At 41.8% G+C, this 15351-nt stretch overlaps 1 protein-coding gene across 1 annotated transcript in view; it reads left to right on the top strand.

Annotated features, from left to right (window-relative positions):
- Positions 1–14091: 14091 nt before the first annotated feature.
- Positions 14092–15351, top strand: part of LOC148890766 (contactin-4-like) — a 103432-nt gene continuing 102172 nt past the window's right edge. Inside the window, 1 exon segment of the mRNA XM_089010274.1 lies at positions 14092–14419. The gene's annotated coding sequence lies outside the window, so the exon portion shown is untranslated.

Genomic DNA, 15351 nt, shown 5'->3' with positions numbered 1-15351 from the left:
TGCCTTCTCCCTCCAACCAACACAGCCATCCTAATAAAGAACCTGAACTCTATCCAGAAGTTGTATCATTTACCGAACCCGCTTACACAAAGCAACACACACTCCACTGCCAGGGTTTTTGTCATTATCATTCAATTTGCAGGACTCACAGGATGTTGAGTTTTAGGACTACATAAACATTCAATTCAGTGTAAGAAGAATTAGATTCACTTCTTTCATCAGAAAGAAAGCGTTAATTCTTAAGTTATGGGTCTGCGGTTATCTGAGCTTAAAATGAGGGCTGCTGTACAAAATACAATACAATACATATTGATTTATATGGCGCTTTAACATCAGCTGAAACTGTGACAAAGCGTAAACATGGACAAAAGGCAAATGCTGCCCCGAGGTGGAGGGGAAAAACATTGCTAGAGGTCTAACCAGCACTTTATCGACAGCCTCACAAGAAAAACCAAAACCTGAACAAATTCGACTACTGGCACTCTATGTCATACAGTTCAATTTATGAATAAATTCGCGAATGGCAGTGAATGAATTAATAACAGGGTTTTTTTCACTTGCAATACCTAACTACCATTCCTTTGAAATGCGACGTTGCTACCAAGGGCACCAATCACCAACTGGCATTTCAAAAGGCAGAATTTTAAATTCTATGAAAGCCCCTGAAATAATCACCTTCGTCCCGTAGCTGCTCGTTTGACATACGTTGTGAAATACAGCCGTGTGGCGAAATGGCAGACGTGTCGAGAATTTCAGAAACTTTCATCACCGCCAAAAGTCAGTCTGACTTGGAAAAAAAAGGCTTGCATGACTTTAAGCTGCTTGTTCTGCTAGCGTAGAATTTGGCCCTAAATATGTAAAGCGACTGCAAGAGTCAGAGCTTGACTTGCAGCTTGGAGCTAATCCTTTATTCATAGCTATCTCCCGAGAATGGCAGCAATGAGGGAGTTGCGATTTACCTTCTTGTCTTGTGCTGCTTTGCTCTGCTCATCAACATGTGGCGCGTTTTCTGCAACAATCCGAGGAAAGTGTCACATCGAGTTTAGCCCACAACCCGCCCCAAAAATCGCTCACAGCATTTTTCAGGTGATGTATTTATTTATTTATTTATTTATTTATTTATTTTCAGTTGTTTAATTTTTACTTTCAACTGTAAATTCCATTCCATTGACATTTGATCATTAACTTGGGTAGAGAAGAGGAAACCTTTTCATATTTTGCCATAAACTGCATGCCTCAATATTCTCTTATTTCCAATTGTTTTTCACCTGTTTGTTTTCCCCCCTGTGTCAGCACTCAATCAGCATCTATTCAATACATTTCCAAGGATCTGCAAGTGCGGCTTTGGCATATTTTCATATTTTCTTTGTACTTACATGATTGACTCTGAGCTATTTTCATTCAAATGTGTGTGGCATTGATTAGCCCTTAAAGCCGTTGAACAAAAAAAATCTTCACTAACTGCTGCACTTACACCACAGCCCACATGGAGATGTTTGCAACTCACACAATTTTGCAGATCGGTGAATTTGGAACTGTCCAAATGAAGTGGGCTACTGTTGGCATAATGCACATGGTCTGGGGAAATCCTTGTGTATAATTCAGCTTGTGGTTGATTCCCAATGGAAATGTGCACAACCGTAGCCTTAAAAAATGTTTGATTGGCGGGAAGATTGCCGGGTGGGGCGATCTGGTGATGATTTAAACATCCTGACTGTTTCTCAGGAAATTTTACCATTGAGCTTGACAATAACAATAATAATACATGTGATTTAGAGGTGCTTTTCAAAAGTAAAAACTACTACTAACACGAATAATACTATCAGGCAAACCTAAAAGCCTTCATTTTTTTCAAAAGCTGACTGCGCCTCATAATCCGGTGCGCTTTATAATCTTGTGCTCTTTCTATAAGGAAAGAAAATTAAAATATGTCATTCATTGAAGGTGTGCCTTATAATACGGTGCGCCTTATAGTCCAGAAAATACGCTATTATCCATCACAAATCAAAAATATAAGAAATTTTACCTAATTTTTACCTAATTTTACCATTTACCTCCACAAAAGTTTACCAAAAAAAGTCCATGATCAAAACGCAATGCATTGCTCTAAAATATGAAATAAATCTGAACTTTACAACACGAGAAGTACAACACCGGTCGCCACACGAATTACTGATATGGAGCATGATTTTCAGTTCGATAAATCCAATCTCTATGATACCGACAGGCCTCGAGTCTGCTGTTGGAATGCGTTGCCGAGGTAATTCTTATGATCTTATAAAGCGATGATGGCAGAGGGTAATCTACACCAGCAAGGTAAATAAGCAACCAAGTGTGAACAGTCGATGGGGTGAAAATGGCGTTCGGCCTGCAAAAGTCATTGCCGTGTAAAATAAGAGGGGGCGTGGGGGACGGGACTCCTTGCCGGTGCCATTGATCAATGTCATTTATGGTCTTTGCCTGCCTTTACGGTAATGTTTTCAAAGATGAAAGGGGAACGCAGGATAAAATAATGACCCTAGTGGACACTCACAAGGCTACGGTGCTTTCTGTAAATGTATCAGTCATCAGACTTCATTCATCGATCGTTCAGCGATGGGCCCCTGTATCAAACCTTTCTTCTGCCGTGAGAGTGGATACTTCCTCTTTTCTTCTCAAAGAGGTCCCCGATCTGTTTGGCAGCCCAATGACTTTGACTTTCCCAACTCGCGGAAAACTGTTTGGCCTGTTTGTGCAAAATTGTTGTCAAGTAATCACAATTAAAGTGAGAGACCATAACAGAAAATATTGCGCAACTAGCTAGCCGATTGTACGCATCTGACAATTTAATGGCTGTAAATCAATTTAAAAGGACGCGTCCGCAGATTGTGTCTAGATTGTAGTGCAAAGGAGAGGGAGAAATGAATGCATTATTATTATTATTATTATTATTATTATTATTATTATTATTATTATTATTATTATTATTATTATTATTATTATTACCATTTTGTGTTTGGGAGGCTTTTACTGAGCGAGTTGCTTGTTCTGTAGCCACAAAGGGACATATGTCTTCTTGTGCCGGTCCCAAGCCCGTATAAATACAGAGGGTTGTGTCAGGAAGGGCATCCGACGTAAAAGCTTGGCCAAAACAAACATGCGGATCAAACCTCTCAAGACACTGATTTGCTGTGTCGACCCCTTGAAGGGAAAAGCCGAAAGGAAAAGAAAATTATGGCGCCCGAGTAGGCAACCGTCAGCAAGTGCTCTCACGTGCCTTGCTTTTTGTTGTTGTTCTTTTTGTCTTCTTTTATGTTTTCTTTTGTCACTTTGTGTTGTGCGTTGTGTGGAATAGATATGGACTGTTTTTCAGCATTTTTGACCAGGACATTCATCAAGGAGGAGACTGTGCTGAGCGGTTCCGCCTTTTCGGCAGCATGAATATGCCAGTACTGTTTTTGAATGGGAAGAATGTCGGTGCCATTTGACTGTCATCGCTGAACAGCTCTGGGACCATTGTGCTTTTTTTGCGCCTGTAATGGGCAGCATCTTCACAGCCCCGCTTTGTTCAGCGGAAAGGTCGGTGCTGTTGGACAGTCTGCGGCTGGATGGATGCTTGGCTTGAGGAGCCCACGATAAGAAGAAAGGTGTGTCAGCGCAGAGCGCCAATGTGCATGTGGAACTGTTGCGGCTTGGAATTGAAGCGGATTTAAGTGGGACAGGAGATGTGAGACAATCTCTTTTCGTCAATTGATGATGTTTGCTTTCAACATTTAGCTTGTAGTCGACATGCACGTTCCACCATGATGTCCCTGATCCACTGGTGGAAAGACGCTTTGATCCTCTCCTCTTTCATCTAGAACTGCTTCATCTAACAAAGAGGGTATAGAAAGTGCCTAAGAGGAATGACTGTGTCTCTGTGTTGTCATATTGTCTTTGTGCAGTCATATTTGTTATTTAGCTTTTTTGTTCTTTTGACTTCAAGACGGAGCCGCGAGAGTGGCTGCCTTTCCAGCAGCTCATGTATTTTGTTTTCTACTTTCATTCCTTTCATCACTTGGGGAACTAACTAACCAAACCAAATCCAATTATTATTATTATTATTATTATTATTATTATTATTATTATTAGTAGTAGTATTATTATTATTATTATTATTATTATTATTATTATTATAGTAGTAGTAGTAGTAGTAGTAGTAGTAGTAGTAATAGTAGAAGTAGATTTATTATTATTATTATTATTATTATTATTATTAGTAGTAGTAGTAGTAGTAGTAGTAGTAGTAGTAGTAGTAGTAGATTTATTATTATTATTATTATTATTATTATTATTATTATTATTATTGTTAGTAGAAGTAGTAGTAGTATGAGTAGTAGTATTTCTATTATTATTATTATTATTATTATTATTATTATTATTATTATTATTATTATTATTATTATTATTGTCACATTTTTATTTGCGACCATTGGATGGAAATGTCGGGCCCGGCCTGCAGCTGCGCATGTGTTGGTCATTTTAATCAGTGGCAGTTAAAAGGAATCTCGGCACGACCATTCAATGTCTCGTCATTGTTTGTCAGGTTTGTTTCGTCTTGTGGTGTTTTAGTCATGGTTTTGTTTGCTACTTTGGACCTGTTTGTTCTGTTGACTTTGTTGTCTGAGATTTTGTTCCTGCTGACTTTCAATACCATCATCCCAGAACTCCTCATCCCCAAACTTCTCCAGCTTGGTGTGTCCCCCACGATCTGCCAGTGGACCCTCAGCTTCCTGACAGGACGGACACAACAGGTCAGACTGGGAAATATATCATCCTCAACACGAACCACGAGCACTGGAGCCCCGCAGGGATGCGTCCTCTTTCCATTGCTCTTCTCTCTCTACACGAACGACTGCACCTCAACGCACCCAGCTGTCAAATTCATAAAGTTCGCAGACGACACCACGGTCATCTGTCTCATCAAAGACGGCGACGAGTCTGCGTACCGACAACAAGTGCAGCTGGAGCTCTGGTGCAGCCGTCACAACCTGGAGCTGAACACGCTCAAGACAGTTGAGATGATCGTGGACTTCATGAAACATCCATCACCACAGCTACCCCTCACACTATCCAACTGCCTGGTGTCAACCGTTGAGACCTTCAAGTTCCTGGGAATCACAGTCTCCCAGGACATGAAGTGGGAGGTCAACACCAACTCTATCCTGAAAAAGGCCCAACAGTGAATGTACTTCCTGAGGCTGCTAAAGAAGCATGGCCTGCCACAGGAGGTGCTGCAACATTTCTACACGGCTGTCATCGAATCCATCCTGTGTTCTTCCATCACCGTTTGGTTCGGGGCCGCCACAAAAATGGACAAAATCCGACTTCAACGGACAGTTAGGACGGCGGAAAAAAAATCATTGGCACCGCCCTACCCACTCTCGAGGACTTGCACACTGCAAGAATCCAAACTAGGTCGCGGAAAATCCTACTGGACCCTCCGCACCCTGCCCACCACCTTTTCCAGCTACTCCCCTCAGGCAGGCGCTACCGATCCATGCGCACCAAATCCAGCAGACATTTAAACAGCTTCTTCCCCCAAGCCATTAACTCTTTGAACTCTTTGAACTCTTTCAACAGTAGCCAAAATGGAACTGTATAGTGCCACTTAGCATTTTTTTTTTGACGACGATACTAGTGCAGCGGTTTCTACCGGAAACAAATTCCTTGTGTGTTCTACATACTTGGCAATAAAGATGATTCTGATTCTGATTCTGATTCTGATTTATTCAATACAATTTTTGAAATACGCCCCGCTCCTCCTTCCTGTCTGCATTTTTTGGGGTCCACCACCACCCACCACCACCTTTTTTTTAAATCACAGATCCTCATCGACAACTGAAAGTTGGATCCAGCCTGTTCCCCTTTTTGCATAATTCACATTGGTAATGAGCACTTTTAAACCTCCCAACTGGGGAGTCATCACACCCTCACAGCCTGACGACTGCTAGGGATTTTTTGCAGTCTGGCTTGATTTAAAAAAAAATGGAAAAAAGGGGAAAAAATCAACAGCCGCCTGTGATGCGGTGAGGCGTTTTTTTTATATATTCACCCTAACACCCCTCAGATTGTGTAGGCTGATATTGGAAGATGTCAAGGCAATGCTGAGTTGCATTGAGGCTTGCTACAGTGCCCGTATGGATGAAAAAAGAGGCCAGTCGGGTTCATCAATAAAATTGGCAGCAAGCACCTAACTCAAACATGACATGAAATCCATGTGCAATGAGTGGCAGATTTTATTTTTATTTTTTTTTGAGGGGGGATACATTATTTTTATTTTATAAAGTGCTCATCTTCAATGGTGTTACATATAAGCTTGTATATAAAGGGGCGTATACCCTCAAATGATCGACGACGGCTTGCGATGGGGCACACTGTAGGCTAATATACTCATAGAAAAATGTGTTAGTAGAAAAAATAATGACCGGCCATTATATATGCCTGGATACATGAATATATACATATTAATGCGAGCAATCATATTATTTGCCATGCACATCATACGATCTTAGTGGGTTTCCTCCTGGAAACCGAGAATGAGATTTAACATTCTGTTGCGATATTAAAATTAAATTGCAGCCTGCGGTGGGGGGTGGGGCCTCTGCCCATTTCCCATCTGCGATAACAGACATTCGGCTAATTCATGAAAAGACCTGCGCGACTTGATTCCACCTCTCCAAGGACAGCAAAGGTGGAAGTCATCCCGTCCTTCAAAACTTTGGCCTTATTTGGTGCCCAGGAAGTGGGATTTTTTTCAGCTTTCAAAATGCCAGTAGAACAATGCACAGGATGATTGTCACTGGTGCTGTTTCACGCAAAAGCATTTTATTGCTCCGTCCGTCATCGAGGGATAGTCTCTCCTGACGCCGTCGATTGTTTTTCACGGCACGCCGGTGTGCCACGACACCTCGTTGGGCATCAGATGTCAGCAGAAAGCTAATTACAGCCACCAGTGTTTTCCCCTGAATGGACACGGGAAATGACAGTTAATTATGTGCAGGTATTGCACGTCTCTTTGTGTAAAAAGAATCCCAAGCGTGATCACTGCCCACTTTACTTGTCAACGTCTGTTTTCTAGCTGTTAAAGTCTAGCTGTTAAAGTCAAGGGCCCAGGGCCAAATCTGGCCCGCCACATTGTTTTATTCGGCCCGTGAAGTTGTGAAGATCCATGATGCTTGCTGAAGTCCGACCAAAATTTCAAATATAAACAACCATAACAGTTATTATTTTTTACTTCAAATTTGTTAACTCATTATTCATTAACTCATTCCGATCAGAATCAGAATCAGAATCAGAATCAGAATCAGAATCATCTTTATTGCCAAGTATGTAGAACACACAAGGAATTTGTTTCCGGTAGAACACGCTGCACTAGTATCGTCGTCAAAAAAAACTGCTAAGTGGCACTATACAGTTCCATTTTGGCTATTGTTGAATCTGTTCACTGCCAGACAATGTACAAAAATGTGTCCACTCCAGTGCCAGGATTTTTGTCATTTTCACTCAAATTCCAGGACCCACAGAATATTAAGTTTTGGGACTACATAAACAATGCAGCGTAAGAAACCGTAAACTCTCTTTTTTCATCAGAAAAATAGTATACATGGCTCTGGAGTATATGAGGTGCAAGTGGGAGTGGCTGTACAAAAGGCGAATGCTGCTCCTCGTGAGAGGGAAAAACATTGGCAGAGGTCTGACCCGCACTTTATCGGCGCCCCCCTGCAAGAAAAACCAGCACCCAAACAAATTTGGGAATGGAGCTCTACGTCACACTTTTCAGTTACCAAATGAATTCGGGAATGGCAGTGAATGAGTTAATTTGTTGTGCGTTGTCATATATGGAGCGGATGAAACATTCTAATGACTTCTCCAAAATCATAACGGCCCCTGAGAGAAAACCGTAACTTCAATGTGGCCCACGAAAAAAAAATGAATTTGACACCCTGGCTGTAGCGCATGCCTCCTTGGAGCCATCGCTCACACATCAGAGTCTGCCGAGGCAGCCCAGAAAAAGGCACTTACTTTCTGGGGTTCAATCTCTCTCCTTTGGTTATCCTCCTTGGGTGTTTTGTAACTTAACTGGCAGAGGCTCCCTTACAGTCTGCCAATCTATCGTTTTAGACATCATGACGGATCCCCTTTCCAATCCCGACAAGGGATCTATGATTAAGCTCCACACTCTTGCTGCTGAGAAAAATTTGGACTTCGTGAAACGACCACTTAATAGCCTTTTTTTCGCCATCCCGCGACAAAACAAATTGATTGTATACTCAGGATGTGTACTGACTTTAGAACCAAGCCAAGTTTTAGGAATGCGTTGGAAACAAATGTGATGAATAGACCAGACCCTGGCTGATTGCGGATTGTGGGTGTGACATGCACAAAGCTGTATGTGGTTACGGTAATTGAATCTTTTCGCACGTAGATGAGGAAAAGTGTGAGAAGCGCATTTTACATTCCTTGCTGGACGCTATGGCCAGATGATGAATGGCCCAACGTTTTAATAGGAAATTGTACTTGACCGTGCACTTGTGACGAAGGCACCAGTAAAAAAGAAAAAAAGAGAATAAAATCTCCAGATTTCAAATCGCTTATCTTTGCGAGGGCCGCGGGTCTGCTGGAGCCTAGCATATGAAATAAAAATGCTCTATTTATATGCAATATATGAAATATTTGCTAACTGTCAGCACAGACTTGCCAAGCATCTCATGTTTCGTCGTCACTTGAAGGCTGCATTATTCACTTAAACGTGGATAAAATGCTGTTCCCAAAAAAATCTATTATAAAAAATGCTTTCGTTGCAATGCAGGTCAATGTGTTTCTCAGCAATTCGTCTTTCAAACCAGATCAAATTTGTTGTCATCGTATATCGTGACAGCCAGCCAATCACTCTGTCAGTCACAGTCAGCTTCGTCATCTAATTTCAAATCACATAATCATGGTCAGAGTGTTAGACAGTGATACATGCAAGATGCTGCAAGGCTCCCCGTGAAAGTGGAGTCACTTTACGCCCACATATGGACTATTGTCCTGTCAAGTTTATCGGTTCGTTTGGCTATGCTTCATGCTCCCATTCGCACGTTCGAGCGTAACGTGTTTTTTTGGCTTGGTGGGAATTCTACTGGGAATTCCCTTCCTGCTCTTGGTGAAACCAGCATTCACAAAATGCAGTTGAGCATTGCTGATTTGCGATAATAGTAATTTTTTAATGTATTTATTTATTGTGTATTTATCTTTGTTCCAAAAACGTAAGCACCAGCAAAAAAACAAAGTATCAATAATAATAATAATAATAATAATAATAATAATAATAATAATAATAATAATAATAATAATCAACATACTCGTCATCATCGTCATCATCCTCCACTGTGAGACTAATAAAGGCATATCCAATCCAATCCTCATCATCATCCTCATCATCATCACCATCATCATTAGTATTAGTAGTAGTATTAGTATTAGTAGTAGTAGTCGTAGTAGTAGTAGTAGTAGTAGTAGTAGTAGTAGTAGTAGTAGTAGTAGTAGTAGTAGTATGCTACCGCTGCTGCTGCTGCTGATGATGATTATGATGATGATGAGGATAATGATAATGATGCTGATGCTGCTGCTGCTGATGATGATGATGATGATGATGATGATGATGATGATGATGATGATGATGATGATGATTATTGTTATTATTAAATCATCATCATACTAATCATAATAATAATAACAATAATCATGTCCCAAGCATTGACTTCAATCTATTCGGCCCAACATATGAAGCAGAGTAACCAATACACTTGAAGAGTGTTCGGAGGGCCTTAATTGTTTGTGGTGACTGATTTGTAGGTGTAAATTATTAATGAATAGAAAGTTATGGCCACTGCTGAGGAGCTCTTCCGAATGGGGAGCAGTGAAGTGGGGGTGTGCTTTCCCTTATCATGAATCTTGCTGCAGGATCGTAGTTTCTGACAGTTTGCTGTTAATGGGATAGAGGCTGTTTATGGGATATAAGGCAATTTTTTGGTCTGATTTTCGAAAGGGCTTTTTTTGCATTTTAGTCACTTAGATGACTGACAAACCACAAAGCCTTCAAAGTTAGGCGACGATATATGTCATCCGGAACAAAATAAGATTGCAAAAATGCAGACGATGACATGTTTGTTAGCGAAAAAATAAAAATATTTAAGTAAAAAATGAACGGCCAACAAAATACAGGAAATCATGCTGGTGATAAAGAACCAGTGAGCAAAGCGGGATAATTCGAGAGCCAGGTATCAGCACGACACATTTTATATGGCAGTTGAATGAGATGCTGATTAGCGACTGTTGTGGGTGGAGACTGGAGGAAACGCCCTCCAGTCTCATGAGACTGTATGAACAAACACAGGATCATGAGAATTTTTTAAATAATACACAGTTTAAAAAAAGGGACACATTTTTAAACTCACATTTTCTTCGGATTTTCATTTACAACTCAAAATCCATTCATGCGTAACCGCAGCCACACCCAACTTGACCTTGAAGTTTAACCAGCTTTGTAGACACATATTACAGCGTATCCCCAACGTGAGCGCAACCTACCCTCCGCGTCTACTTGTTCACATGTCCGCAAGCACACACACGGGGCTCTTCAAATGCGGCACCTGCTAAGGCACGATAAGATGAGAGGCGCCACATCGGTGAATTGAAGATCAGTGCATCACAAGTGAGCGATGGTCTGGCACCAATAAAAAAAAACATTTCCCCCTCCGTGTGCTCACCTTTGTTTCGTTCCGGTGCAGCCTCCAAAGTTTAATGCCCAAAGTTTTGGAAATATGCAGTTGAATGACATTTTCCAGAAAAAAAATTGTACCTGAATATGTTATTCAAATGTGGCAGAGGTCGTGAGTTCGTGAGTTCAAGACCCGGTCCGTCCTCCCTGTGTGGAGTTTGCATGTTCTACCCGGGCCCGCGTGGGTTTTCTTCGGGTCCTCAGCTTTCCTCCCACATTCCAAAAACAAGCATAGCAGGTTGATTGAACGCTCCAAATTGTCCATCAGTGTGAGTGTGAGAGTGAATGGTTGTTTGTTTCTGTGTGCCCCGTGATTGGCGAGCAACCAATTCAGAACGGACGAATGAACGAAGGAAGGAAGGAAGGAAGGAAGGAAGGAAGGAAGGAAGGAAGGAAGGAAGGAAGGAAGGAACGAATGAATGAACGAATGAATGAATGCATGCATGAATGAATGAATGAATGAATGAATGAATGAATGAATGAATGAATGAATGAATGTGGCAGCTGTGTACAATTCCTGTTTGTAGCCTCATCCAAGCTGAACCGAAATGAGTATTTGACAAATTTATTATTTCACCATTTTACTACTTTTGGATGATGCCTCAATTGGCTTGGGGCACAGCCCAAATACACGTTTCTCTAGAAATCGTCACTCCACGTTTATTTCTGCATCTATCTGTACGTTGATAGAATGCTTTCATATGCATACCGGCAACCGGTTGATGCGTTTGAATATTTCATGCCATGTATTGTTAATGTGTCCCATTCTATTGCCAAATTAATTGGTTGCACGCGGGGGCTCGGTAAATATTTCTCCATGCACGGCCGTCGTCTTTGTTTTTAAGTGTTGGCTAAAAAGGCAAAGAAAAACATGCGCAGTCATGGTCACAAGAGGGTATGTCATCCCATAAAACAAGTAAGTTGCTAATGACTTTTTCAGGAACTAATTTTCTGGTTTGTGGCACATCCCATAAAACCACCCTCTTCTGCTGCAATGGGGGATGGATGGAGATTTAACTGTCTTTTCTCTTTATAGGCTCGCGGTGGCCTTTGCATATGCTACCGACTTGGGCGGTCCGTGTTGATTTTTTTTGTTTTTTTCCCTGTCCCACCACGATTACTTTGCTGATGTATCGTGCACGTATATAAATCTCAAATACCAAATGCCCTTGAGGTTAAACATAAATGCGTATTCTAATCCAACAAAGCACTTCAACCTCCCCTGCTCTTGCGCATGTTGCGTGTTTGCTGTCTTGTTATTTTGCTCAAACTCAGCACAGCGGCAACGAAACATAAAAGTGACAGTAATGCTGAAATGAGCTTTAAAGTGCTGAACCGTGGTTCTTGCACTTGCTTGCGCTCCCATAATTTGGATCCAAACCCCAGGAGTTGGCAACACCATGACATGCACACTGGGTGATTTGAAAAGGTGTCACCTTACAAAGTGGGGGGAGGGGGATTAAAAACAGGGTGTCACAAACGTGTATGAGGCCATATTTTTGGACAAAAGGTTATTAGACGGGCGGAGCATAAATGAAATATTTTTTATAAGGCTGCATGAAGCCTTTCTTTCAGACGATGCTTGCTGATGAATGGATGCAGGAGCATGACTTAATTATGACCCAACAGGAAATACAGTCCATCCCTTATAATGATCCACACAGCCATCGATAAAAAGGCTTGATAAACGCAGACTTCCTGAGCCAGGATGGATAAATACGGTCTGAGTAATGAGAACCGTTTTGCCCGAGATGATGTCTATGCTCTATAATATAGAGCATAGACATCATCTCGCATATCATATAGAGTCTATATGATATGCTGCTCTGCGGTCGTGGGGTTTGGGCTGGATGGGGAGAGGCTGAGGGACACACTTTAAATCCCAACTAGGCCATTTTTTGACACAATGGTGGCTTTCTCTTGCCAAACAGTGTCCACCACGTAGAATGACATTTTCAATGATTTGGTTTTATAAGAGAAGAGAAGAGAAGAGAAGAGAAGAGAAGAGAAGAGAAGAGAAGAGAAGAGAAGAGAAGAGAAGAGAAGAGAAGAGAAGAGAAGAGAAGAGAAGAGAAGAGAAGAGAAGAGAAGAGAAGAGAAGAGAAGAAATGCTTTAACAGTCCCATAAATTTGCAATCTACAGCAGTTCATTGAAAGGGATTGGGGGGGGGGGAATGTCCAAAAGAAAAAAAAACAAAGTATTGCATGTACAAATATGATTCAAAAGACTGAAAGTAACAATTGCACAAAAATGTTCAGGAAAAAAACTGGACGTAGTGTCAAAAAGAAAACAAAGTATTGCATGTACAAAAATACAATAATATATTCTATTTATAAGGGCTTTTCCAAACTTTCAAGGACACTTTACAGTCACAGGATAAGACCAAAGGGTGACTGAACTGTACAACTGGACAAAAATGTTTTAAAAAAAGAAGTGTACAGAGTGCAAAAGTATAAAATATAGACTCTAGATATAAGCATATATGCAACTGTATTTATTCTATATGAGGAGGCTGTGCTATTTACAATGTTCTTTGTTGGCTATATTGATGTTTACAATATTTACATCGGCGTTCTTATGATGCGAGAAGGCCATTTGGCTGGTGTGCTGTCGGGATGCCGTTTTAATCAGTGTGAAGCGTAAATCGCATCACGTCATATATTCTTTGTGTTTGGATTAATGCTTCACAACGCATGAAGCGATTGATGTTTCTATTACTCCTCGCTCTTCATTTTTCTAGCTCTAATGAAGCAAGCTCAATCAGTGAATCAGTTAAAATAAATCCATTCATTAAAAAAGGCTCCTTCAAAAATCTTGCAAGCACAAAGAACGCTGACATCAGCATACTCAAGATCTACCTTAGACTGTGTCACATAAAAGACAGGCTACCTTGTCGACGTCGCGGTTCATGTGTCCCACGGGATGCATGCGGCATGACAGAAGGACCATGTAAGAAGATGATGGGGGAGCAAAGGGGGGGCTTGTGACTCTGGGGCTGCTTGTCAAGCCTTCTGTAGGTTAGATGACACTAAAATGAATCTATTCAGTGAGATTTCTCGAGACTTTAGCATGATTATTCGGGCCTTGACTTTGACGTCTGTGACAGTAAATGCATCAAAAAGGTGCAAAATAGCAGGAGAGAACATATTCGGTCTTCATATCAACGGTAGCCTATGGTGGTGGTCCATGAGCATCGCATCCCAGGTTCAACAGAGGGGAGGGGAGCATTGAGCGGAGGGGGTGGGGAGGGGGCGTGTGTGAAGGAAGGAAAGGGAGTCTGTTCCGCCCGGGTGACCGGCACATTGAGAGGCAGGTCCGGGAGACTCAAGAGACAGGGCTTTCTCTCTCTTTTTTTCTCCGAGCCCGCCGCTCCTGCCTGCGAGTAGGGCGGCCGCCCTCCTCCGTCGGCGCACTCGGGACAAGCGACACTTTCACTTTCCTCCTGCTGTGAGGGAGGATACTGGGAGAAACGGACGGAAAGCCTGGGAGGAGCCTGTGGAATGGAGACGCGCATCGGTGCCGCCACGCAGAGTCGCCCCGCGCGTCAAATGTAGCACGCGGATTTTTTTAGTGGCACCCGGAGGCGATGACCGAGACGGATTAGATCCAGATTGAGCCAAATTGGCACCGAACAGGTTGGTGAGATATTTGTTTTCAGTTTTTGGTCCTCGTGTGTCGTCATTCCCTTGATTCACATTTTGGTGTCATTCGAAGAACAAAATAAAAAGAGAGAACTCTTCTAAAACTCGATCACCTTGTATGAATTGCACTTGCTGCAGATCCGATACATGCACGTCCACTTTATTTAGAAACTGTCATGTTGAAAGTTGAGGGGGGTAGAGGGGCTTAATCTGCGTCGAGTGCAGATGTGTACTAATCCCTGCCAGTGGACCCTCCCTATTATAATCCCCACAGTTTTTCACATGATGTTGACCGCCGATACTGCAACCGGTAGTTATGATAGGTTGGGTGGGATTGAACAAAAGTGAATTAGAGCTCAGATATCAATCCTGTGCGGCACGAGGTCACATATGCCATCCACGCATCCCTGAAAAGAGGTGTGTAGACGAATCCTCATTGAGTTTAGATCCTTTTTTGGGGAGGAGAAAATTATGCTTTGAATGAATGAGCCTGCATAGTATAAGAAAACATGTCTCCAATGCTTACCATGTCTGACCGATCATGTGGCACACACCAGCCATTTAGAAGAATGATCTTCCATTGTTCATTTGATATCATCTGTGGGAGTCATGCCTGACAGTCAAACTGCAGGAACGGTGCAATATGTTGCGCCAACTCGCCGAATTGGAACGGAAACAAATGGCATTGTTTTCTAAAACTTCACTTTGAGTGTAACCGCAAACATATTTGTGATATCAGACAATAAAAATGTTTTTGCATTTCAGGTGTGTATTTATAATGTTATGGGGTGTGAGTTATTTTTTCCTGCTGGCTAGTCATCAGTGCAGGGTGTACCACGCCTTTTGCCCAAAGTCAACTGGGGTGGGCAAGACATCACGTGCTACAAAAAAATATATATACAGTGAGACCTCAACTTACAAACACC

The sequence above is a fragment of the Hippocampus bargibanti genome, linkage group LG12 (genome assembly GCF_051943395.1).
Source record: "Hippocampus bargibanti isolate YZ-2025 linkage group LG12, ASM5194339v1, whole genome shotgun sequence".
NCBI lineage: Eukaryota > Metazoa > Chordata > Actinopteri > Syngnathiformes > Syngnathidae > Hippocampus > Hippocampus bargibanti.
This window is presented reverse-complemented; position numbering and strand designations above follow the sequence as displayed.